Source organism: Cervus canadensis, chromosome 23, assembly GCF_019320065.1.
Source record: "Cervus canadensis isolate Bull #8, Minnesota chromosome 23, ASM1932006v1, whole genome shotgun sequence".
Lineage (NCBI taxonomy): Eukaryota > Metazoa > Chordata > Mammalia > Artiodactyla > Cervidae > Cervus > Cervus canadensis.
In genome coordinates, this window is record NC_057408.1 from 31518278 (window position 1) to 31544143 (window position 25866).

The window sequence follows — 25866 nt, forward strand, 5'->3', positions numbered from 1 at the left end:
GTAGATAATTGGGTTAAAGCTTTACTGAGCAAGGCCCTTCTCATCAGAACAGGATCCAGTTTTTTCCCACCCAATCCCTTCCAGCAAGAAGCTTACACAAGCCTCTTGACCACATTCACAAGGGGGAAGACAGAAGAAGCAAGGCAATACACAATCCCACAGAGGCTAGAATGAAAACCACATTACAGAAAGTTAATCAGGGTGAAAAAGCAGAGTTATGTCCCAGATGAAGGTGCAAGATAAACCGCCAGAAAAAAACAACTAAGTGAAGTGGAGATAGGCAGCCTACCAGAAACAGAATTCAGAATAATGTTACTGAAGATGATGTAGGATCTCAGAAACAGAATGAGAAGCTGCAAGATATGTTTATCAAAGACCTAGAAAGACAAAAGAACAAACAAATGAAAAATACGCTAGAACAAATCAACAGCAGGATAACTGAGAAAGAATAGGTAAGTAATCTGGAAAACAGAATGTTGAAAATCACTGCTGCAAAACAGTATACAGAAGAAAAAGAATGAAAAAAAAAAAAAAAAAAGACAGCCTAAGAGATCTCTGGGACAACATTAAATCCACCAACATTCTTATTATAGGGGTCCTCGAAGGAAAAGGGAGAAGGCAATGGCACCCCACTCCAGTACTCTTGCCTGGAAAATCCCATGGACGGAGGAGCCTGGTAGGCTGCAGTCCGTGGGTTTGTGAAGAGTCGGACATGACTGAGCGACTTCACTTTCATGCATTGGAGAAGGAAATGGCAACCCAATCCAGAATTCTTGCCTTGAGAATCCCAGGGATGGGGGAGCCTGGTGGGCTGCCATCTATGGGGTCACTGAGAGTTTGATATTGAAACTCCAACTAAAAATCTTAATTTATCTACTTATAAATATTTGCAATATATAGTGGAAATATATGTAACCTTGTTCTATATTTTCCAAGTCTCTTGTAAATGTGTTATCATATTTTCATAATTTAATTTTAAAAAATATAAAAGATATAGAAAATGGAATGAAGAGACTCAAAATACTTCTAATTGAATCCTCAGGGGAAGGCAATAGACAAAATAAAAAAGGGACAATATTTATAGAGACAATTATTCTGAATATTCCAGAATTGATTAAAAGTGTGAATACATAGATGCATAATTTATAATATATTCAAAGCAGAAGAATTATGAAAATATATATACAAAGATACATTGAATTACATTGGAAGGACCAAAAAAAATCAAAGAATAATTAGTGTTCTTTAATTATAGTACAAAACAAAGTAAAGAAACAATACCAAACCTGCAATGTAAGAGCCTCATTTTTTAAAAAAGTTTGAAATCAACCTTGAGTACAAAATAAAGGATAATAAAAATTTTAAATTCTTAAAAAATCTAAAGGTCAAATACACTACATAACTTCTGAGGTGAAATCAAAATCTTTACTGTGTTTGACATTCAGCCTTATATTCTGATATTAGTGTTAAAGAAAACTAAATATAACTTAACTAAGGAACAATTGACAACAACTAATACCCAGGAAAAGTGGTAGGGAGGAAGAAGTTAAATCTAGAGAACATTTGACAATGGAAACCAAAATATAATAATACAAACAATAGAAAACAGAGGTTCAAGAAAGTCAAAATTTGATTTTTACACAGTTGATAATATGTACAAACCTAGGGTTAAATTAATGAAGTAAAACAGAAAATACACAGAAAAACAAAATTTACAAAGTAAAATATTACAGAATTATAGATATAGGAAAAAGTTTAAAGATAATAAGAAAATACTTTGTCACAAAATTTGAGGACTTATTCAAACAGACACATTAAAAAAAAAAAAAGCCTTAATAGAATCAAGAAGAAATAGAAACTCTCAATAGTCTTATCTATCTTAAATAATTTATGTAGTTTTTAAAATATCCAGAAAAAAAGCATGTAATAATAGATCAAATAAATGCTAAAGAAAAATGTATCAATTCAACATGTAGATAACATTTTTATAAAATTCAGAATTACTTTATGAATATATTTTTTAGTAAACTTAGAAAGGGAAGAACTCTTGATCTGGTAAAGTATATCTATCAAACACACACACACACACACACACACACACACACACACACAAACACACAGTAATTTGTCTTAACGGGAAAGCATTAGAAGCTTGCATATTAACAATGCTCCTATTTAATCACAATTTAACTGGTGGGCTTAGTTGGAATTCCAGCGTCTGTTATTTTTATTGTATTTTTTCCTCATTATTCTGTGATTTTCATTATTGTTATGTCCTTCTAATCTGGCAATGACCACATTTCTTTGAAGTCATGATCTCCACAATGTTATTGAAGTCTCTTCATTTGCTAGTCATTTATATTTATAAAGTTAAATTAGCAGGTGAAACTAGAAAGTGGATCCTTTCTTGGGGACATCAATTGCCTTTGCCCTTAATAATTTCTAATGTAGCCTCATATCTTATCTTATATGTCATTTTCTTTTCAGGCTTATCACAAATCTTTCTTGAATCTAAAAGTATGAATCTGATAAATGCAGTTAGAGTCTCAAAACCTTATACATAATCAAATATTCATCACTGCACTTAAATCTACTAATTAATAAAAATAAAACTATTTTCCTTAATATTTTTATCAGCTTTTAATATTTATCAATTTGATATCTTCTTTATAAATTTTTGTATACATTTAACACACACAGTGACATACACACACACCTCTGATGTTAGTAGAGTGCATTTTATCCATTCAGTATAGCTCACCTGGAACTACCTTTTCAAGCTATCACCTTCCCCGTGAAGTTCTGAAATCACAAGGACTGTTTGAGCAACACTTTGAGATTTAGAAAATAAAAAGTAAAGATGTAGCTTTATGCTTGAAAGGTCAGTGTAGGACTTCCTGGAACTCATACACACGTTCGTTTATGGATGGGTGAGTTCATCCTGCTTGTGTGGGTGGGACAATAACCTGCCTTACAGCTCCTTTGGCTTCCATTGGTTCCTCTATAGTTTTTTCAACTTATGAATCACATGTTTTGCTCCATGACAAAGGGGGCCAGTTTTTTGTAAGGTCACTCACATCTTTGAAGTTTGAGATTTTGATGTAGTGAGATAAGCATGTTTTCCCATCCTGTGGGCTTTACTTAAACCTCATGGTTTCCAATTTGTCCTTGACTTGCTCTCCATCACTAGCTATCATCCCTTTCTGTGTCGCCTGATTATTGCAGGCTCAGTTGCAAAAAAAAAATGCTTTGCATTGGTTCTCAGAATTGAATATGGTCAATCAATATGTTCAATTTCTCTCTCATACACACACACACACACACACACACACACATTGATGGCTGAGATGGTTAAGAACCCACCTGCCAATGCAGGCAACCTGAGTTCGATCCCTGGGTGGGAAAGATCCCCTGGAGAAGGGAGTATCTACTCACTCCAGTATTCTTGCCCCAAATACCCCATGGACAGAGGAGCCTGGCAGGCTGCAGTCCATGGGGTCACAAAAAGTCGAATACAACTGAGCAACTAAACAGGCACGCATATATATGCATATGCATATTTAGTTCCTAGTAGTTCTGTTTTATGGATCAAACCTTGATTAATGGAGCTTTACATGTTGCTATAAATCCATGAATATTTTGCATGCTGCCTGAAACCTCATCTGATAACTCCATTAAATTTCCTATCTCAAGGCTCCTCTGATCTGTGCCCCTAAACATAACTACTGTTCTCATTTTTTATTATTTCCCTGGGCCCAAGAAATAAACACCTACTCCTTTATTGGCTCTTAGATCATTTCTTCTACTAAAGATGGCTGAAACTTATGCCTGTAAGACTAATTTTGCTCAGGTAGAAAATTAGGATGATAATGAATGTCTTATTTTTCAAAAGACTGTGAAGTCAATTGTGAAGTCAAGCAGGGCAGTTTATTTTAAAGAGATGTTTCAATGCAAAATAACATATAAACATAAAATTTTAGACATTTTCTTTTCTGTGGTTTAAGAGTTTTCTGACTCTATTCCTAAGCTAAACCTTAGAGACCTAGAAAATTTTTCCCCAAATCTGAAATTTGTTGAATTTAGTAAGAAAAAGTTTTAATTGCCTACTCATTATTATTGATTTACTTAATCATACCTAGAAGTAAGATCTAGTTGATTTGAAAGTGAAGTCGTTCAGTCGTGTCTGACTCTTTGCGACCAGGTGGACTGTAGCCTACCAGGCTCCTCTGTCCATGGGATTCTCCAGGCAAGAATACTGGAGTGGGTTACCATAGTTGATTTGAAATTGACTTCAAATTTCTGGGATATAGTGTGAGTCTTGGGCTTCCCCCATGGCTCAGCAGTAAAGAATCTGTTCAGGAGAAGCTAAAAGGACTCTCTGATAATTTGTCCCACCATTCAAATAGAATCAAATTAGATGTGTCTGGGACTTGAACCAATAACACTGCCTGCTTCTGGGTGGTCTGAATACTTCTTTAACTTGGTATAATTGCAACTAAAACCACTTGACATAATACAAAGTTTAAAGGCTGTTAGGCGAATTCTGATCAAATCACATCCTTTGACCTACTTCATTTTACAGCTTTCCTTTCCCAATTGCTTTCACCTTGGCTTTGACCTAGAAAGTTGTCTATTAATAATTTAATATGTTCATATCATCCATTTTATACTGAAAAGTGAAAGTCGCTCAGTCATGTCCGACTCTGTAACCCCATGGACTATACAGTCCATGGAATTCTCTAGGCCAGAATACTGGAGTGGGTAACCTTTCCCTTCTCCGGGGGATGTTCCCAACCCAGGAATCAAATCCAGGTCTCCCTCATTGCAGGCTGATTCTTTACCAGCTGAACCACAAGGGAAGCCCACTTTTATACCGAGGAGACTAAAATAACAGCTCTAAAAATGCAGCTGCATCTGGACTGTAATAGTTCATCTTCTCTACTGGTTTCAGGCACATTCCAGAGTGATCAGGATAAGAGATTAATGCTCTTCCCTACACTTTGATTTAAGAATTATGTATCACTGAGGAAAACTTTTTTTGTAATCTCAAGTCTATGACTGTTTACTTTTCTTATAACTTTAACAGCAGTTTCCAAAAGGTCTTTTCCAGAAATGAGAATGCATGTGAATTTTCTTAATTAACGTAATATTATTCTGATTTAGATGACCATAAAATTGTGGTAATTAAATATGTATGCCATCCTAATATTATTATATTCCATTTCATTTATTCTGCCATTTGGAAAATATTTCCTGTGCACTTACAGTATACCCAGCATGGTACTCAGGATAAAAGCAATCTTTTTCTTTAAGCTCTCACCATTCAATGAGAAGACAATTAAAAGAAAAACATTCGAATAGAATGTAACAGAAAGTCCCTTCCCTAACTTTGAACAGGAAGGATTACATGGAAAGATACAGCAGATACACAGTACTAGTATCAGGCAATTTCTACAGGCCGTCCATGTCATCTCTTCCTTTGTTTTTTCAAGAAAGATGAAGCAACAAAAGCCTTCCACCAATAGGGAGGCTACAGTTGGGACTAGAGAAGTAAAGTGAAAGATAAAGGGCTAAAGGGAAGGAAGGCTGCAGAATAGGGATTAGTTCAGTTCAGTCGCTCAGTCCTGTCCAACTCTTTGCGACCCCATGAATCGCAGCACGCCAGGCCTCCCTGTCCATCACCAACTCCCAGAGTTTACCCAAACTCATGCCCATCGAGTCGGTGATGCCATCCAGCCATCTTATCCTCTGTCATCCCCTTCTCCTCCTGTCCCCAATCCCTCCCAGCATCAGGATCTTTTCCAATGAGTCAACTCTTCTCATGAGTTGGCCAAAGTACTGGAGTTTCAGCTTCAGCATCAGTCCTTCCAATGAACACCCAGGACTGATCTCCTTTAGGATGGACTGGTTGGATCTCCTTGCAGCCCAAGGGACTCACAAGAGTCTTCTTCAACACCACAGTTCAAAAGCATCAACTCTTCGGCACTCAGCTTTCTTCATAGTCCAGCTCTCACATCCATACATGACCACTGGAAAAACCATAGCCTTGACCAGATGGGCATTTGTTGGCAAAGTATACTTCTACAACTTCAAATATATTTCTCTTGATTGATCTCTCTATCTTTTCTTCTTTTTTTAATCTTAGTAGGATATTCCAATATACCTCTTAAATCAACAGAGCTGATCCTATTGTTGTTAATTAAAGAAGTTTTACTCTGGCCCTTAAGCAGAAAGAGTCAATTTTGAATGAACGTGCCTGATCTGCAAAATGATGGGGTAGACTTAATAATTATTAGAGGTTAAGTCAGAAGTCTATTCATTTTAAGAATTTTTAGTCTGTAATAATGAAAATAACAATACAAAAGCAACATTTTAAATGTTTGTTTTTATTATAGTTAATGAAACTTACATATATCCATATATTCACTTAATTCCTATATAAATTCCGTGAAGCTGTCAAGAATTGATATTGTCTTTTTAGAAATTAGGAAACTGAAACTCGTGATTAAAGTTAAGCCTGAAACTAAGGAGCAGAATTTATGGTGTTCCCACTCAGATCACTGTTATACTATTATATTATATCAAAAATTCTAAGACCCCAAGGCAAATTTACTGAAGAGTGAATTCTAAGACCTTATGGACCTGATAAGACCAACTTTAGGCATAATTGGAAAGTTGAAACAAGTTGTTTTCAACATCCCAGCTTTAATGTCAGTATTTCCCTGTTGTGAATATTATTTTAGTGCTTAGTAAACACGGCCTTATATTTTCGTGTACTGTTTTTCTTGTTCTAGATTTTAAGAGTAAAAATTTTGTCTACATCCACTTGTACTATTTAATTATCACTGTAGACTCTTGCACAGAATAGTTGCCCAGTAAAATTTTGTAGCTGTTACTGACGGTAGTCAGAAACATATGAAAATTAGCAACCACTGACAAAGGCTGTAACATCCAAGGAAATACAAATATTGAATGTGTATTGTTGGAGGAAGTACTGTTTTGCTTGAGTCTACACTCATGAAGCAGATTGTATAAACTTCCTGTCATTCTCCTGGTAGACTTAGGAAAACAAGTTGAAAGCAGCTGATCAGTGGCATCTGTTAACTGGCATTGACACTTTGATGTGTAGGGCAGCTGTCAAGCAGTTTGACTTCCCTCTGTGTTTCTTTTTATAACTAATTAGCATTGTGAGATGCTCAAATATTCACTCACTTGCCAAAAAAAAATCTTAGAAGCCAGCTCCTCAGAGAATAACGTGGAGGGGATCTGCACCTTCACAATTCATCATTCTCTAACCCCCTTCTTCTGGCCTCAGTGGCTCTACTGGAATCAGCTCTTTGTGAGTTTGGGATGAATATAATGTTTTGAGATCAAATAAAAAAATGAGATAGATAAGTCACCTGAAATCCTTAGTGATAAAAATTGCAGTGCAACTTTGCACAGCCTGAGACAATGTGACCTCATATATAATGGTGTCTGTCCTCAGTGGTAAAATAGGCACAATGCCTGCTTTGTTTAGGTTAGTTTCAAAGAAAAATTTCCAAGTAAATCATATAAATTATTTGAAAAAATAAGAATGCTTCAGAAGTGTAAAGTGTAATGGTGTATACAAAAAAATGATAAAATTTAACCCAATAAAAAAAAGTTTAATCAAGTGTTCCTGCTGTGCTTTTATATTTATATAACATCTGGAATATTATAATGATGTCTGGAATAAAGGGTAAGAAGGAAAAATCTGGGACAATTAGTTGAGATTAAACTGTAGAAAGATATGAACAATTAATTACTTGGATTTCTTTCTTGACAAAGGTAGCCTTATTGTTTTCCTCAGCTTGACTGAACTTTATTTTTTATTGAAATATAGCCTGCCATGCTCCACCGTCCAAAGGATTTCCCAGGCAAGAATACTGGAGTGGGTTGCTGTTTCCTTCTCCAGGAGATCTTCCCAACCCAGGGATTGAATCAATGGCTCCTGCCTTGGCAGGCAGATTCTTTACCACTGAGCCGTCAGGAAACATCTTATTGAAATACAGTTGATTTATATTTTATTAGTTTAGTAATCCAATATTTTTATACATTAAACTATATTATAAAGTTATTACAAAATAATTTCTATATTTCTCTGTGCTGTACAATATATCTTTGCTGCATATTTATTTTATCATAGTTGTCTGTATTTCTTAATCCTGTTCCCTTGTCTTGCAAATTCCTTCCTTCTCATTGGTACCACAACCTGTTCTCTAAATCTGTGGATCTGTTTCTTTTGTTAATATCCTGTATATAAGTGATAACAGAGTACTTTTTCCTCTGACTTATTTCACTAAGCATAATGACCTCTACTTCCATCTGTATTGTTGCTAGTGGTAGAATTTCATTCTTTTCATAACTTATTTATCCAGTTATCTGTTACTTGATAGGTTGTTTTCATATCTTGACTATTGTAAATAATGCTGCTATGAACACTGTGGTGTGGGTATCTTCTTGAATTAGTATTTTCATTTTCTTTGTAGATATACCCAGGAATGGACTTGCTGGACCAAAAGGTTGGCATATATATATACTTTTATATATATATATATATATTTTTTTAAGGAAGCTTCATACTGTTTTCCATAATGACTGTACCAATTGACGTTTCCATCAACAGTGAATAAAGTTTCCCTTTTCTTAACATCCACTCTAACATTTGTTATTTGTAGATTTTTTAATTGTTAGCTATTCTGATAGATGTGAAGAGATATCCCACTGTGGCTTTGATTTACAACTCTCTGATGATTAGCAATGATGAGCATCTTTTCATGCACCTACTGATCATCTATATATCTTCTTTGGAAAAATGTTTATTCAGGTCTTCTGCCCATGTTATAATTAGGTTGTTATAATTAGGTTTTTATTTTGAACTATATAAGCTGTTTATACATTTTTATAGTAACATCCCATCAGTCACATTGTTAGGTAGTTAGAATAGGGAAAAGGAGTCCAAAATGGTGGTGGCTAAAAGACAAGGAAGGGAAAAGCCAGTGAAAATAGAACAAAGGAAGGTCAAAGCAAGGTCAGAGGACCAGAGTGAGGACTTCAGGTAGAACAGCACTCCTGCCTAAGCCCAATTTGCATAGGATAGGCCCAGGGGGAAGAAAAAAACATATAAAAAGAGGAGCCAAATGGCTCTCACTCGCTCACTCCCGTGTAATGCGGTGCTCTTTTCTTTGCGTCTTTGGATTGATGTGCCCTCATGCCTCGAAGATGGATTTTCCTGCTATCATCTAAATAAAATAGAGCTGTAACACCAAGCTGTAACATGGATTTCTCTAAGAGCTATAACACGGTCTGTCCAAGACCCAAGAGCTGTGACCCGCCAAGGAGGCTTTAATATCCGTCACTCCAAATCTTTGTTGTGACGAGACAAAGAACCAAGGAGTATACACTAGTCTGACAATATCATTTGCAAAGATATTTTAAAACAGATTCTATACAAGAGACAAAGAAGAACATCATATAATAATAAAAAGATCAATAAAAGAAGATATTGCACTCATTATCACATATACACCCAATACACAAGCACTTAAATATAATGCGATCATAATAAACATAAAGAGAGAATCTGAAAATAATATAGTAATAGTAGAATATGTTAATATCCCACTTATATCACTTGAAGATCACCCAAACAAAATCAATAAGACAACAGTGGTTTTAAGTGATTGATACAATAGAAAAGTTAGATTTAATAGGTATCTACAGGACATCCCATATAGAAACAGCAGAATCATCATTTTATTCAAGTGCACATTGAATGTTCTCCAGGATATGTCATATGTTAGGCCATAAAACAAAATTAAGAGATAGACTTGATATCAAGCATTTTTCTATCCACAAAGATATGCAAATAGAAATCAATTATACAAGGACAAATGGGGAAGCGAAAAACACAGGGAGACAAAACAATATGTTACTAACATCAAATAGGCCAATAAAGAAATCAAAGAGGAAATCAAAAAATATTTCAAGACAAATGAAAATGGAAACATAATTTCCAAAATCTATAAGATGCAGAAAAAGCAGTTCTAAGAGGGAAGTTTTTAGAGATACAAGACTAGCTTAAGAAATAAGAAGACTATCATAAAAATAACTAATCTGTTGGGGTCCTTTAATGGACCGGAACTTGGTGGTCTGGAGTCAACGATAAGAAAGAGAAAGAAGGAGAGAGGCTAATATTTCCTGGGTTACGCAGCCAGCCTTTGCGGTCCAGGGAATCAGCCAGAAATAGAGAGAGAGAGAGAAAGAGAGGAAGAGAAACAAAGAAAGACACAGGGACCCAAGTTCTGATGGAGTAAAGGTGTTTTAATCAACATGGTGTAGGCATATATACTGTCTTACAAGGTAGTTATTCTCAGCAAAGATAAAGATTAAAATTCCAGACTTACAAAACATAAGGCTATCCATATTAAAGAGAGACAGTTGTAAACAATCACTTTTACCGTATGGTTCATAAGAAGGAAGAAGGTACTTATCACCGTATTGAAAAACTAATGAAAGAAATGCCTGGATTCCTCAGCCCCGGGAGAGGCTTGCCTCTTCCCTTAATTCCTGAATATTCAGGAATTAATAAGGAACAGAGAATTCATGACAGATCCAAAATAGCACACAGGAAGCCTCCAGTTAAATGCTTCCTGACACTAACCTGAAGGAATTAGGAAAAGGACAAAGCTGAAAGTCAGCAGAAGGAAGGAAATAATAACAATCAGAGAAGAAATAAATAAAACTGATACAAAAAAAAAAAAAAGATTGATGAAACCAAGATTGATTTTTTTTGAAAATATAAAAGTCATAAATCTTTAACCAGGCTATTCAAGAAGAAAAGAGAGTGGACCCAAATAAACAAAATATTAAATGCAAGAGGAGATATATCATATGATATATGATATATCAGAGTACATCATGTAAATGCCTGGCTGGATGAAGCATAAGCTGGAATCAGGATTGCTGGGAGATATATCAATAACTTCAGATATGCAGTTGACACCACCCTTTTGGTAGAAAGCAGAGAGAAACTAAAGAGATTTTTGATGAAGGTGAAGGAGGAGAGTGAAAAAATAAAGCTTAAAACTCAATGTTCAGAAAACTAAGATCACGACATTCCCTCTCACAGTTTCATGGGAAAAAATGGAAACAGTGACAGACTTTTTTTTTTTTGTCTCCAAAATCACTGCAGACATGACTGCAGCCATGAAATTAAAAAACTCATGCTCCTTGGAAGCAAAGAAATGACAAACATAAAAATTGTATTAAAAACAGACATTTTGCCTACAGAGGTCCATATAGTAAAAGCAATAGTTTTTCCAGTAGTCAGATATGGATGTGAGAGTTGGACCACAAAAAAGCTGATAACCAAAGAACTGATGTCTTCGAACTGTGGTGTTGGAGAAGACTCTTGAGAGTCCGTTGGACTGCAAAGAGAGCAAACCAGTCAACCCTAAAGGAAATCAGTCCTGAATATTCATTGGGAGGACTGATGCTGAAGCTGAGGCTCCAATATTTTGGCCAACTGATGCAAAAAGCTGACTCATTGAAAAAGACTCTGATCCTGGTAAAGAATGAATGCAGGGGGAGAAAGGGATGACAGAGGATGAGATAGTTGGATGGCATCACCAACTCAATGTACATGAGGTTGAGGGAACTCCAGGAGATAATGAAGGATAGGATGTGCTGCAAGTCCATGGGGTTGCAAAGAGTTGGACACGATTGAGCAACTGAACAATAACAACAATTACTCTGATTCTAAAACCAGAAAAAGACACTGCAAAAAAAGGAAATTCCAGGTCAATATACCTGATAAATATAGATACAAAAAATCCTCAGCAAAATATTAGCAAACTGAATTCAACAATACATTAAAAGGATCATTCACCATGACTAAACTTTAGACAGGTTTCTTCCTAAGAGGTCCTCCCTTTCCTTAGAACATTTATTTTAAAAAAATTTCAATTGTAAAGTCTTTCTCTGTCTCTTTGAGATGCAAATCTTCTACAGTCTGGAAATGTCTTTCTCAAATATCCATATGTCATCTTTGTGAAATGCAATCATTGAAGGATACTGCATTCTCTAACTCTCAGTCACTCTGAGAGGGTGAGAGTCTGATTTTAATAACAGAGAATTAGCAAACACAGATGCCCTGATTGTACTCACAAATACCTGTGAACACAAAGTCCTCCAGTATTTTTCCATTAAATACTTAAGTTTTTAAAAAGCCTCTCCCATGAGATATCACCTTAAAATTATTAGAATGACTATATATATAAAGAAAACAAGAATCAACAAAAGGTTGGCAAGGAGGTGGAGAAAATGGAACCCTGGTATGCCACTTATGGGAATGTAAATCAGTGCAGCCATTATGGAAAATAGAATGGAGTTTCTTTAAAAAATTAAAAGTAAAATTTCCATATGATCTAGCAATTTTATTGTGGACATTTTTCCAAAGAAATTGAAAATTTTGACTTTATAAATATATATACCTACATGTTCACTGCTATATTATTTAGGTTAATCAAGATAAGGAAACAGCCCAAGTGCCCATCTATTGAAGAAACAATAAGGAATAACATTATAATATTATTCAGCCATAAAAATTGTGATGGCATTAGTCAGTCAGTTCAGTTGCTCAGTCGTGTCCAACTATTTGCGGCCCCATAGACCGTAGTACATCAGGCTTCTCTGTGCATCACCAACTCCTGGAACTTGCTCAAACTCATGTCCATCGAGTTGGTGATGCCATCCAATCATCTCATCCTCTTTTGTCCCCTTCTCCTGCTTTCAATTGTCCCCAGCATCAGGGTCTTTTCCAATGAGTCAGATCTTCTCCAAAGTATTGGAGCTTCAGTTTCAGAATTAGTCTTTCCAATGAATATTCAGGACTGATTTCATTTAGGATTCACTGGTTTGATCTCCTTGCAGTTCAAAGGACTCTCAAGAGTCTTCTCCAACACACCAGTTCAAAAGTATCAATTCTTCAGTGCTCAGCTTTCTTGATAATCCAACTCTCACATACATATATGACTCCTGGAAAAAATATGGCTTTGACTAGATAGAACTTTGTTGGAAAAGTAATGTCTCTGCTTTTTAAAATGCTGTTTAGGTTGGTCATAATTTTTCTTCCAAGGAGCAAGCATCTTTTAATTTCATGGCTGCAGTCACCATCTGCAGTGATTTTGGAGCCCAAAAAATAAAGTCTGGCACTGTTTTCATTATTTCCCCATCTACTTCCCATGGAATGATGGGACCTTAGTTTTGATGATGTTAGTTTTCTGAATGTTGAGTTTTAAGCCAAGCTTATCACTCTGCTCTTTTACTTTCATCAAGAGGCTCTTTAGTTCTTCTATTGCTTTCTGCTATAAGTGTGGTCTCATCTGCATGTCTGAGGTTATTGATATTTCTCCTGGCAATCTTTATTCCAGCTTGTACTTCATCCAGCCCGGCATTCCACATGATGTATTCTACATATAAGTTAAATAAGCATGGTGACAATATACAGCCTTGGAGTACTCCTTTCCCTATTTGGAACCAATCTGTTGCTCCATGTCGAGTTCTAACTGTTGCTTCTTGACCTGCATACAGATTTCTCAGGAGGCAGGTAAGGTGGTCTGCTATTCCCACCTCTTTCAGAATTTTCCAAAGTTTATTGTGATCCACACAGTCAAAAGCTTTGGCATAGTCAATAAATCAGAAACAGATATTTTTTTGGAACTCTCTGGCTTTTTCAATGATCCAAAGGTTGTTGGCAATTTGGTCTCTGGTTCCTCTGCCTTTTCTAAATCCAGTTTGAACATCTGGAAGTTCATGGTTCACATCCTGTTGAAGCCAGGCTTAGGGAATTTTGAGCATTACTTTGCTTGCCTGTGAGATGAGTACAACTGTGTGGTAGTTTGAGCATTCTTTGGCATTGCCTTTCTTTGGGATTGGAATGAAAACTGACGTTTTCCAGTCCTGTGACCACTGCTGAGTTTTCCAAATTTGCTGGCATACTGAGAGCAGCAATGTAACAGCATCATCTTTTAGGATTTGAAATAGCTCAGCTGGAATTCTATCACCTCCACTAGCTTTGTTTGTATTGATGCTTCTTAAGGCCCACTTGACTTCACATTCCAGGATGTCTGGCTCTAGGTGAGTGATCACACCATTGTGGTTATCTGCATTATGAAGATGTTTTTGTATAGTTCTTCTGTGTATTCTTGCCACCTCTTCTTAATATCTTCTGCTTCCATACCATTTGTGTCCTTTATTATGTCCATCCTTGCATGAAATATTCCCTTTGTATCTCTAATTTTCTTGAAGAGATCGCTAGTCTTTCTCATTGTATTGTGGGAATGGGAAAAGAGCTTTACTGGTAATTAAAATACAGGTTTACAAGTACTCTGAGTGAGGCAGAACCTTAACTAGGCTTGGAAGGTTCAAGAAGCCTTCCCATGCTAAGTGCCAACTCACCTGAGCCACTCCATAGAGAAGTCCAAAGAAGAGCTTTGGGCTCATCCCTCCCAAAGGAGGAGGGATGCACACAAGAAAAATTTGGTGACAAGAAGTCATGTCAGTTTCTGGAAACTTATTATGACTGAGATGTAACTGGAGGGAAATTGTGTCTCATAGCAGTGTGCAAAATAAACCAGGTATCCGGGGATCAAAGGAGAGCATTAGAAAATTCTCTCCTAAAATCAAAACAACAATAATGATAGCAATAACAATCCCAAAACTTAATGCTTGGCATTATTATATTATATACCATTTAATCTTTATTTCCTGTAGTCTATTGTTACCTGCTATCTCCCAGAGCATCCCATTAAAATGCAAGTGTGTTAATAGTTGGAAGGTGTATTAATCAACACTCCTTTATAAACTAAGAACTTGGTGAATTTTACAATAACTGAAGAGTGTAGGTGGAAAATTACCAAAGGAAACTTCACCCATTCTACAATTTTGCTGCAGGCTACCTCCACTTGTAATTATCATACCCCCTTTCTAATCCCTGTGAGGAGCTGTATTAATGTTTCAGTGCCAAGACCTTAAGGCAGGGGCTTCCAGGCTGGCTGGAAGCAAACAGTAGAGAAAATGTCATAAACACATCCTCAATAGATTTCCTCCAATTTCAGCAGACTCTGAGATGTGATACCAAAGTTTTCTGGGTAAGCATCCAACTCTGGCCTTCTGAGATTCACCCATCACCAGTCTTTAATCCTTTCAAATGTTTGAAAATGATAATCATATCCCTCTCCCCTTGAGCTACGAAGATTTCATTTTACTTGGTTCTTCATAAATCAATCCTTCTTGACACTTAGGTGATGCCTTTGCAGCAGAGAGATTTACAATTGCATTGTTAATTTAGGACATGATCAGTATATTTCCAAATGCACATTAATTTAAAAAAGCTAAATGGATAAGCAGGAAGAACAACTGTACCATATTTAAATGTGAAGTTATCGATTCTGGATATCTATATTGCTCATTCATCTCAGAGCCACAATAGGAAAATCTTTAAGATAGGATATATAATTGGTTTAACTCTCTTGGTATCCAATAAACTTTATTTTATGATGTTGAGACCCTTTCCCAGTTGAAATCCTGAACCTAGTGACAGATACTTTTCTTAAAAGGAAAGAATACTTAATAGGGCTCAATAAGCAGTTAAAAGAAATGAGAGGTATAATTAAAAGTATGGAAGAGAAGAATGCTAACTGGGTGACTTTTGCAGATATCTTTGAACAGTGCCCATAAGGATGCTATGAACCTTCAACTGTATCACAATTCAAATTACCTTCATTTCTTTCCTTCTTTTTGTCATAATAACTGATAGGACTCGTGAATTTGAACATTTGGAGAGTATCTAAAACACCCATTTATGTAAGATTTAGACAAGGTTGAGTTTAGACTTTCAATGACTGTTTTTTCCTCAGACTAGATATAAATGCACTGAATAATGGAACAGAACCGGAAATAATAAGAGCAGAATTTATAATATACATTTTATTTAGTTAAAATATTCAAAAATTATGGTAGATATCACTAAGATTCAATGTACTATACAGATATAATAGTGTATTTTGGAAAAGTCAAGTAACTTCAGTATCTATTTTACCTGTATGAGGAATATAATTATCAAATTCATATAATTTTGACTTTGCCTCATTCTCCCTTCCTAAACCTTTTTGCCAGACTAGATATATCCCTTTGGCTCTTGGCTTGATGAAATGAGCCAGATAATTGCCAAATTTTTACTTTATTATGTGCCCATGTAGACACAGTCTAATTGGACCATATAATGAAATGTTTAAATATATCCATACATTTTACAAAAAATGAAGCCCCAAACTAATCCTCCTCCTAGAACTTGGTCACTAGGGTATTTAAGGATGCACAACTGCAGCTGATGCAGAAGTTCTTTCCCAGATGTTCAATTTGACCTGGGGCAGCTCAATCAAAGTTTGTAAGGTTTCCAACGCTCCGAGTGGGAATTTTCAGAAAAAGAGGCATATGGATTATTCTGGCAAATGGATATACAGACAGAAACTTGTGTGCAATGACTCCAGAACTTGAAATCTCCCTGAGAGCAAGTCAAATAATAGCATTATTTGTAACAATAATATTAATAATGAAACTGTTAATGTTTTACAAGGAAATGAATCAACCGTCCACAAAGCAACGGGATTAGAGAAAGTGAGGCTTCATGCTGAGAGCCAGAGAAGAGAAACAGAAAGAAGAGGGGGAAAAGGAGGTTAAAACTTTGTGCATAACACCATGCATATATGATAAGTGACATAGGTAGGTAGAGGTTCAGAGAGAATACCCTTCTCAAAAGTATTTGTCCACATCCCAAATCAGTCGGCTTTCATTACATCTTTATTCCAACATGTCCAAGCTGTGTACAAGACAGAAGGAAAATAAAATAAGCAAACTCATTTTTATTTTGGAGATATTAAATTCAAATCAATAGTTAAATGTTAAGGATTTAATCATGTGTTCAGTAATGTCCTGGGCGCTTTGGAGGAAAATAGGAGCTCAGGGATTTAGACTCAGTAAAGTTTTGCACGCCATTAGAACTTTAACATTATTTTGATCAGTTATAAAAACAAAGGTATTAAACTTCTGTACCATTCATTTCTTTCTGAGGGTTAAAATATGTATAAATGTTAAATTATTAGCAAAGACAATAAACCTGTGTACAACTTGTGGATTAAAGATTGATTTGTGATGCAGTACAGTTACTCTAAGAAAAGAGAGCTCAATAGTGGTGGAACAGAATGTAGGAGACTACCCAAGATAAGTCGATCTTCGAAGATCTTATTAGCTAGAGAGGATTGCAGAGAGCATCCTCCCCAAGTTCCTAACAGTAAAGCATGAATCAATGGTATTAGAAGACTTACCAGACAAACCTAGATTGGAGAGGAATTCTGCTGAGGATGAAAGATGAGAGCAGTGGGAAATATGACTGCATGAAGGAGGCAGAATTATCAAAATGAAAGAGACATCAGTAATGTTCAGAATTATCATTCCCTGTATCCTGATGATGTTGAAGTGAACTGATTCTTGAAATTTTTAGCAGTCTTTATTAATGAACTCTGCTTCTGTCTCATACACTTTAACCATTACCTCTCCTCACTCTCTGGGAACCATGTAGGCCTGTGACTACATCTGTGGGTGCTCTGCTGTAGTGACATGATGGTCATTACACACAGTGAAGACCTGTTATTTTCTTCTCCTTCAAAACAGGTTGTGTCAAGGTATGTTTGCAGGTACTGTTGCAAGACTAGAAGGGTGACTGTTTGTTTTGGTGATTAGGAGGAGGAAGAGCTGAAAAATAATGAAACATAAGCCTGGGAACTATTTATGTTTGAAATCTGAGAAAGAAAATCTGTCATAAGACCCACAGAGTACAGATAAAACTTAAGATAGAATCAAAGTTAGAAAGCTGGAAGTCAGACTGCTCTCAGGAACACACAGAGAGGTTAAAGAAATAGAAAATTTAAAAAAGAAGGCATTCAAGATTTGTGTCATAGATGAGGTTAAAAATTGTGTATCTATCTTCATTAGGAACTAGATATTTGTTCAAGGAAAGAAGGGAATCACTTCAATCTTTTCCTGGGAATCAGATTCCATGACATATAGTATATATACTTAATTTCCAAAGAGTATGTAGTATTCTATTTTTTTTGAACTTTTCTGTTTGGGCCAATAAAACATATTATTTACCTTTCTTAACCTTCTTAATCAATAGTATTTATTTCCTGGCTGGACCTTCTTTGCATGTTTCTTAAATTCTGGTGTTCTATAAAGCTAAAAGGAAGGGATTACAAAAAAAAAAAGTCACCTCTTTCATTCCCATGCTTAATAACAGTAACGTTCTCTATCCTTTCTGCTTTCATTGCATTGAATGAAGGCTCTCATCTATGACATATCACACTCTATTTCCAAGCAAGTATTTCAGTGTATATCTGCATGACTCAACTCTGAGCTCCTTGAAGGCAAGGGTCATCATTGCAGAAAGAATGAATATATCAATAGATTTAATGAATGAATACATAAATATTTGATTGTCTTTGCTTAAATTGTACCAAGGGTTATTTCAAAGATACATTTGAATAGAACCCAGTAGCTTAATACTTTTTAGAATTACTTTTTCTCTCATTTATCTATTCACATAAATCACCTATGCTTTTATCCTATTACAGGTTAACATCATCTCATGTCAAGACATCTGAAAATTTTCTTTCTGAATCTATTTTTGAGGGATCCAATCCATTCTTATAAGGCAGATGGAGAAATTGTTTTAAAAACAAATCTGATTCTTCCAATTCCCATTCCACTCCCACATTAAAACCTTCAAAAATCCCCATTGCTCTTTGAATAAAGTTAAAAATTCCTAACATGACTTAAATAGTATTTTGCTTTATTTTTTCTTTATTTATATTGAGATATAATTGATATACATAACTGTTTAAGGTGTACATCATAATGACTTGACTTGCATACATCATAAAACAATCATCATAGTATGTTTAATGATCATTCACCATTTAGTATGGATTCAAAATTAAACAAATAGAAAAAATGATTTTCCTTATAATGAGAACAGAATTTGCTCTTAATAACTTTCATTTATAACATACAACAATTATTATTATATTTATCATGTTATACAGTTATTTATCTTACAACTGGAAGTCTGTACCTTTTCACTGCTTTCATTCAATCCCCCCTACCCCACTGCTGGTAACTAAAAATCTGATCTCTTTTTCTGTGAGTTTGTTTGCTTTTGAAGTAAAATTGACTTGCAAAACTTGTTACTTCTTGTTATATATTATGATTCCATAGTGTTATAAATTTCAAAATGATCACCATAATAAATTTAATCACCTTGTGTCACCACACAAAGATGTATCTATATATCTTTGATCCCACATACTGTACTTTTACTGTGTACTAAGTTCCCATGCAGTATGTGAACTGTGAACTTGCAGATGTTCAAGCTGGATTTAGAAAAGGCAGAGGAACCAGATATCAAATTGCCGACATCCACTGGATCATTGAAAAAGCAAAGGAAAACCAGAAAAACATCTAATTCTGTTTTATTGATTATGCCAAAGGCTTTGGCTGTGTAGATCACAACAAACTGTGGAAAATTCTTCAAGAAATGGGAATACCAGACCACCTTAACTGTTTCCTAAGAAATCTATATGCAGCTCAAGAAGCAAGTTAGAACTGAATATGAAACAGACTGGTTCCAAATTGGGAAGGGAGTATGTCAAGGTTGTATATTGTTACCCTGCTTATTTAACTTATATGCAGAGTATACCATGAGGAATGCTGGGCTGGATGAAGCACAAGCTGGAATCAAGATTGGTGGGAGAAATATCAATAACCTCAGATATGCAGATGACGCCACCCATATGGCAGCAAACGATGAAAAACTAAAGAGCCTCTTGATGAAAGTGAAAGAGGAGAGTGAAAAAGTTGGCTTAAAATTCAACATTCAGAAAACTAAGATCGTGGCAGCCAGTTCCATCACTTCATTGAAAATAGACGGGGAAACAATGGACACAGTGACAGAGACTTTATTTTTTGGGACTCCAAAATCAGTGCAGATGCTGACTGCCATGAAATTAAGAGACGCTTGCTCCTTGGAAGAAAAGCTATGATGAACCTAGACAGCATATTAAAAAACAGAGACATTACTTACCAACAAAAGTCCATCTAGTCAAAGGTATGTTTTTTCCAGGAGTCATGTATGGATGTGAGAATTGGACTATAAAGAAAGCAAAGCATTGAAGAATTGATGCTTTTGAACTGTGGTGTTGGAGAAGACTCTTGAGAGTCTCTTGGACTGCAAGGAGATCAATCCAGTGAACCCTAAAGGAAAACAGTCCTGAATATTCATTGGAAGGACTGATGCTGAAGCTGAAACTCCAAAACTTTGGCCACCTGATGCAAAGAACTAACTCGTTGGAAAGGACCCTGATGCCAGGAAAGATTGAAGGCAGGAGGAGAAGGAGATGACAGAGGATGAGATGACTGGATGGCATCACTGACTCGATGGACATGAGTTTGTGTAAACTCCGGGAGTTGGTGATGGACAGGGAGGCCTGGTGTGCTGCGATTCATGGTATTGCAAAGAGTTGGACACGACCGAGCGACTGAACTGAACTGAGTGATTTTGACAGGGGTGAGGTGATATCTCACTGCCATTTTCATTTTCATTTCCCTGATGATTAACAATGTTGAGCATCTTTTCTTGTGCCTCCTGGCTGTCTGTATGTCTTCTTTGGGAAAAATGTTTATTCAAGTCCACTGCCCATTTCTAATTGGATTTTTTTTTTTTTTTGATGTTGAGATGTACAAGTTCTTTGTCAAAGGCTCTATTTGCATCTATTGAAAATATTACCTTATTTTTCTTCTTCAGTTTGTTAGTGTGGTATATCATCACATTGATTGATTTATGGATACTGAACTACACTTGCATCCCTGTGATAAATCCCACTTGGTCATGGTGTGTGATCCTTTTTAATATATTGTTGAAGGTGGTTTGCTAATGTTTTGTTGAAGATATTGCATCTACGATCATCAGTATATTGGTGTGTAATTTTCTTTGTGATATCTTTGTCTGATTTTGGTATCAGCCTGATGCTGGCTTCAAAATATGAGTTTAGAAGTAATGTTTTTCTCTGCAATTTTTTATTTTGGAGAAGTTTGAGCATGTTTGGTAGAACTCACCTCTGAAGTTATCTGGTTTTGGAATTTGTTTGTTGCGAGGTTTTTTTTTTTTTTTTTTTTAATTACTGATTCAATTTCTTTACTGGTAATTTATCTCTGAATGCTTTCTATTTTTTCGTGATTCAGTCTTAGAAGATTATACACATCTAGCAAGCTGTCTGCTTCTTCCAGATTGTCTATTATATTGGCAAATAATTGTGCATAATTATCTTTTATGACCCTTTGTATTTCAATTGTAACTTCTTTTTCATTTCAAATTTTATTGATCTGAAGTCTCTCAGAATTCTTTGGAAATTCTGACAAACCTTCTCAATTTCGTTTATCTTTTCAAAGAACCATCTCTTAGCTTTATTGACCTTTTTTCATTTTAGTCTTTTATTTATTTCTTCTTTTATCTTTGTACTTTATTCCTTTCTACTAAGTCTAGGTTTAATTTGTTCTTCCTTTTTCCTTTAGGTTTAAGTGTAGATTCTTTATCTGAATTTTTTTCTTGTTTCCTTAAGTAGGCTTGTATCACTATAAACTTCCTTCTTAGAGCTGCTTTTACTCACCCTATAGATTTATGATCATTGTGTTTTAATTTTCTTTTGTCTCCAAGGTGTTTTTGATTTATTTAATTATATATTGGTTGGTTAGTAATGTGTTGTTTAATCACTACGTGTTTTGTTTTGTTTCTAGTTGATTTCTAATCTCATATCATTGTGGTCAAAAGAGAGGCTTGACACAATTTTGATTTTCCTCAAAATACTGAGACATGATTATGACCCAGCATGTGATCTACAGTGAAGAATGTTCCATGTATACTTGAAATAATATGCATTTGCTGAACTTTGATGGAGTGCTCTCCGTCTCTCTCTATGTGCACACATGCGTGATGAGTCTCTTCAGTCATGTCCTACACTTTGCAAAACTATGAACTGTAGCCCACCAGGCTCCTCTGTCCATGGGATTCTCCAGACAAGAATACTGCAGGGGGTTGCCATGTCCTCCTCCAGGGAATCTTCCCGACCCGGGGATTGAACTTGAGTGTTTTACATCTCCTGCATTGGCAGATGAGTTCTTTACCCCTAGCACCACCTGGGAAGCCCCTTTCTATATATATTAGACTCTATTTTGTGATATATATATCACAAAACAATATATATATATATAACAATATATATATATATATATTCCAGTTGGTATTCTGGATCATTTAAGGCAGGAGTTTCATTATTGATTTTCTGTCTGGGTGCTCTAGTCACTTATGTTAATGAAGTGTTGATGCCTCCTACTATTATTGGGTTACTTTCAGTTTCTCTCTTTAGGTCTGTTAATATTTGCTTTATGTATTTAGGTGCTCCAACACTGGTGTATATTTATCTACAGCTGTTATTTCTTCTGCTTGGATAGATCCCTTGATCCTTATGTAATGTCCTTATTTGTCTCTTGATACAATCATTATTTTAATGTCTATTTTGTATGATATTAATATTGCTTTACCATGGCTTTCTTTTTGTTTCCATATGCATGAAGCATCTTTTTCCATCCCCTCACTTTTAGTCTGTGTCTGTCTTTAGATCTGAAATGAGCATTTATGTGAGTGCTGCTTTTAAACTCCTTCAGCCACTCTATGTATTTTGATTGGAACATTTAGTTCATCCGTATTCAAAGAAATTATTGATATATGTGTAAGTATTGTCATATTCTAATTGCTTTGGGGTTGGTTTTGTTTCTTATTGTTGCTGTTATATTTTCTGCCTTGGCTCTCTTTCCTTGTAACTTGATTATTTTTCTTAGTATTACATTTGGATCTTTCCCTTTTTTTGGTGTGTGTATCTATTATAGATTTTTGGTTTGTGGTTATCATGAGATTTAAATCTATCATCTATCTATCTATCATTTATCTATCTATATAAGGTTTTTTTAATTTGTTGACCTCTTAAGTTCAAACATGTTTTTAAAACATTGCATTCTTACTCCTTCTCTCATGTTTGCTGTTTCTGATACCATATTTTATATCTTTTTGTTTTGTTTCTCCCTTAAATATACTTGTTATAGAAGTGATTTTACTGCTTTGTCTTTTAAGCTTTCTACTATAATTATATGTGGTTGATTTTCTACCTTTACTGAATATTTGCCTTTACTGATGTGATTTATTATTTTGGAAATTTTTGATTTTTAATTTGGCCACTTACTGACTAAAAGCAACAACAACTTTTCCTTTTTGCTCTGAGGAGTCTTCTTAACATTTCTGGTAAATCTGGTTTGGTAGTGCTGAACTCTTTTGCTGTTGCTTGCCAGTAAAACTTTTAATCTCTCCATAATATCTGAACTTTGTTGAGTAGAATACTTTTCACTTTATCTTTTTCTCTCTCATTATGTGAAGTATATTCTGCCATTCCCTTTCGGCTTGCAGAGTTTCAGCTGAAAGTTTAGGTGATAGCCTTAGAGGGGTTATTTTGTACACAACTGCTACATTTCTTTTGCTGCTTTTGTTTTTAACCTTTGACATTTGAAAGTCATTGTGGCTTGGTGTGGTCCTCTTTGGGGGGTTGATCCTGTTTGGACTCTTTGTGATTCATGAACCTAGATGACTGTTTTTCTTTTTTCCCCCCACATATTAGGGAAGTTGTCACTGATCGTATCTTCAAATAATCCCTCTGCCTCTTTCTTTCTTTTTATCCTTCTGGGACTACTATTATGTAAATTTTAGTTTGATGTTGTCTCAGGTGTCTCTTAAGTTTTCCTCACTTCTTAATTTTTTTTTTTAAGCTTCAGTTATTTTTCACAACTCTGTCTTTCAACTCACTGATTTGTAATTCTGTAGCATTTAATTAAAGGATGATGCCATCAAGGTTCTGCATTCATTATGTCAACAAATCTGTAAGACTCAGCAGTGGCCACAGGACTGGAAGGGATCAATCCTCATCCCAATTCCCAAGAAGGATAGTACCAAACAATGTGCTAACCAGACAATTGCACTCATCTCCCATGCTACTAAGGTCATGCTTAAAATTTTGCACTTGGCTTCAGCATTATATGAACCAAGAACTTCCAGATGTCCAACCTGGGTCTAGAAAAGGAAGAGAAATTAGAGATCAAATTGCTAACACTCACTGGATTATAAAGAAAGCAAGGAAATTTCAGGAAAGAAAAAAAAATCTATTACTATTTCATTGACTATGATAAAGTCTTTGACTGTGTGGATCATGACAAACTGTGGAAAGCTCTTCGAGAGATGGGAATACCAGAGCATCTTACCTATCTCCTGAGAAACTTGTATGTGGGTCAAGAAGCAGCAGTTAAAACCATGTATGGAACAACTGATTGGTTCAAGATTGAAAAAGGAGTGCAATAGGGCTTTCTGCTGTAACCCTGTTTGTTTAACCTATATGCTGAGCACATCATGAGAAATGCCAAACTGGATGAGGAACAAATTGGAGTAAGCAGGAGAAACACCAACAACTTTAAATATGCTGATGATGCTACTCTAATGGCAGAAAGTGAAGAGGAGAATTGATGCTTTCAAACTGTGGTGCTGGAGAAGACTTCTAAAAGCCCCTTGCACAGTAAGGAGATCAAACCAGTCGATCTTAAGGGAGATAAACCCTGAATATTTACTGAAAGGACTGATGCTGAAGCTGAAGCTCCAATATTTTGGTCATCTGATGTGAACAGATGACTCATTGAAAAATTTCCTGATGTTGGGAAGGATTGAGGGCCAAAGGAGAAGAGGGTGTCAGAGGATGAGATGGCTAGACAGCATCACAAATGCAGTGAACATGAACTTGGTCAAATTCTGGGGGATGGTAAGGGACAGGGAGGTCTGGCTTCCTGCAGCCCATGGGGTTGCAAAGAGTTGGACACAACTGGGTGATGAACAACAACAAGCATTTGCTTTACTGTTTATTTCTTTTAGTGTGTTTTTAAATTTCAGTTATTTTATTATTTATCTCAGTGTGTTTCTTCTTTATATTTTTAACTCTTTGTTAAAAACTTCTAACACTGTTCATCCAATCTCTTCTGAGCTCTTTGAACATCTTTACAATTATTACCTTGAATTCTTATTAGATAGTTTGCTTACCTCTCCTTTGTTCTTCAGAAGTTTTACTTTGTTCCTTCTTTTGGGACATCTTCCTCTGTCACCTCATTTTGGCTAATTTACTGCTTTTATGTTATGTATTTGGTAGGTTGTCTACATTTACTGAATTCAGAGAGATGTTCTTTTGTAAAATAGAGCAAATATGGGAACACAGAGGACGAGATGGTTGGATGGCATCACTGACTCAATGGACATGAGTTTGAGCAAGCTCCGGGAGATGGTAAAGGACAGGGAAGGATACTGCAGGATATGCCGCAGTCCATGGGCTTGCAAAGAGTCAGACACAACTGAGTGACTAAACAACAACACAATGTGTTCCAAAAGCACCCTTTCATCATCGCCAGAGCTATATGCTCTATTTTTTCACCATGCATAAGCTGTGTGAATCCTGTTTTGGTAGAAAGACTACTTAAGGCATTCTGGTTAAGTGTGGCTTGCCCCTGGCTCCTGACTTGGCCTCCTACAGGGCTGTAGAGATCTTTGGTTGGGTTTTGCTTGCTTCTAGTATGTGATGCTGGGTCTGGAGAATC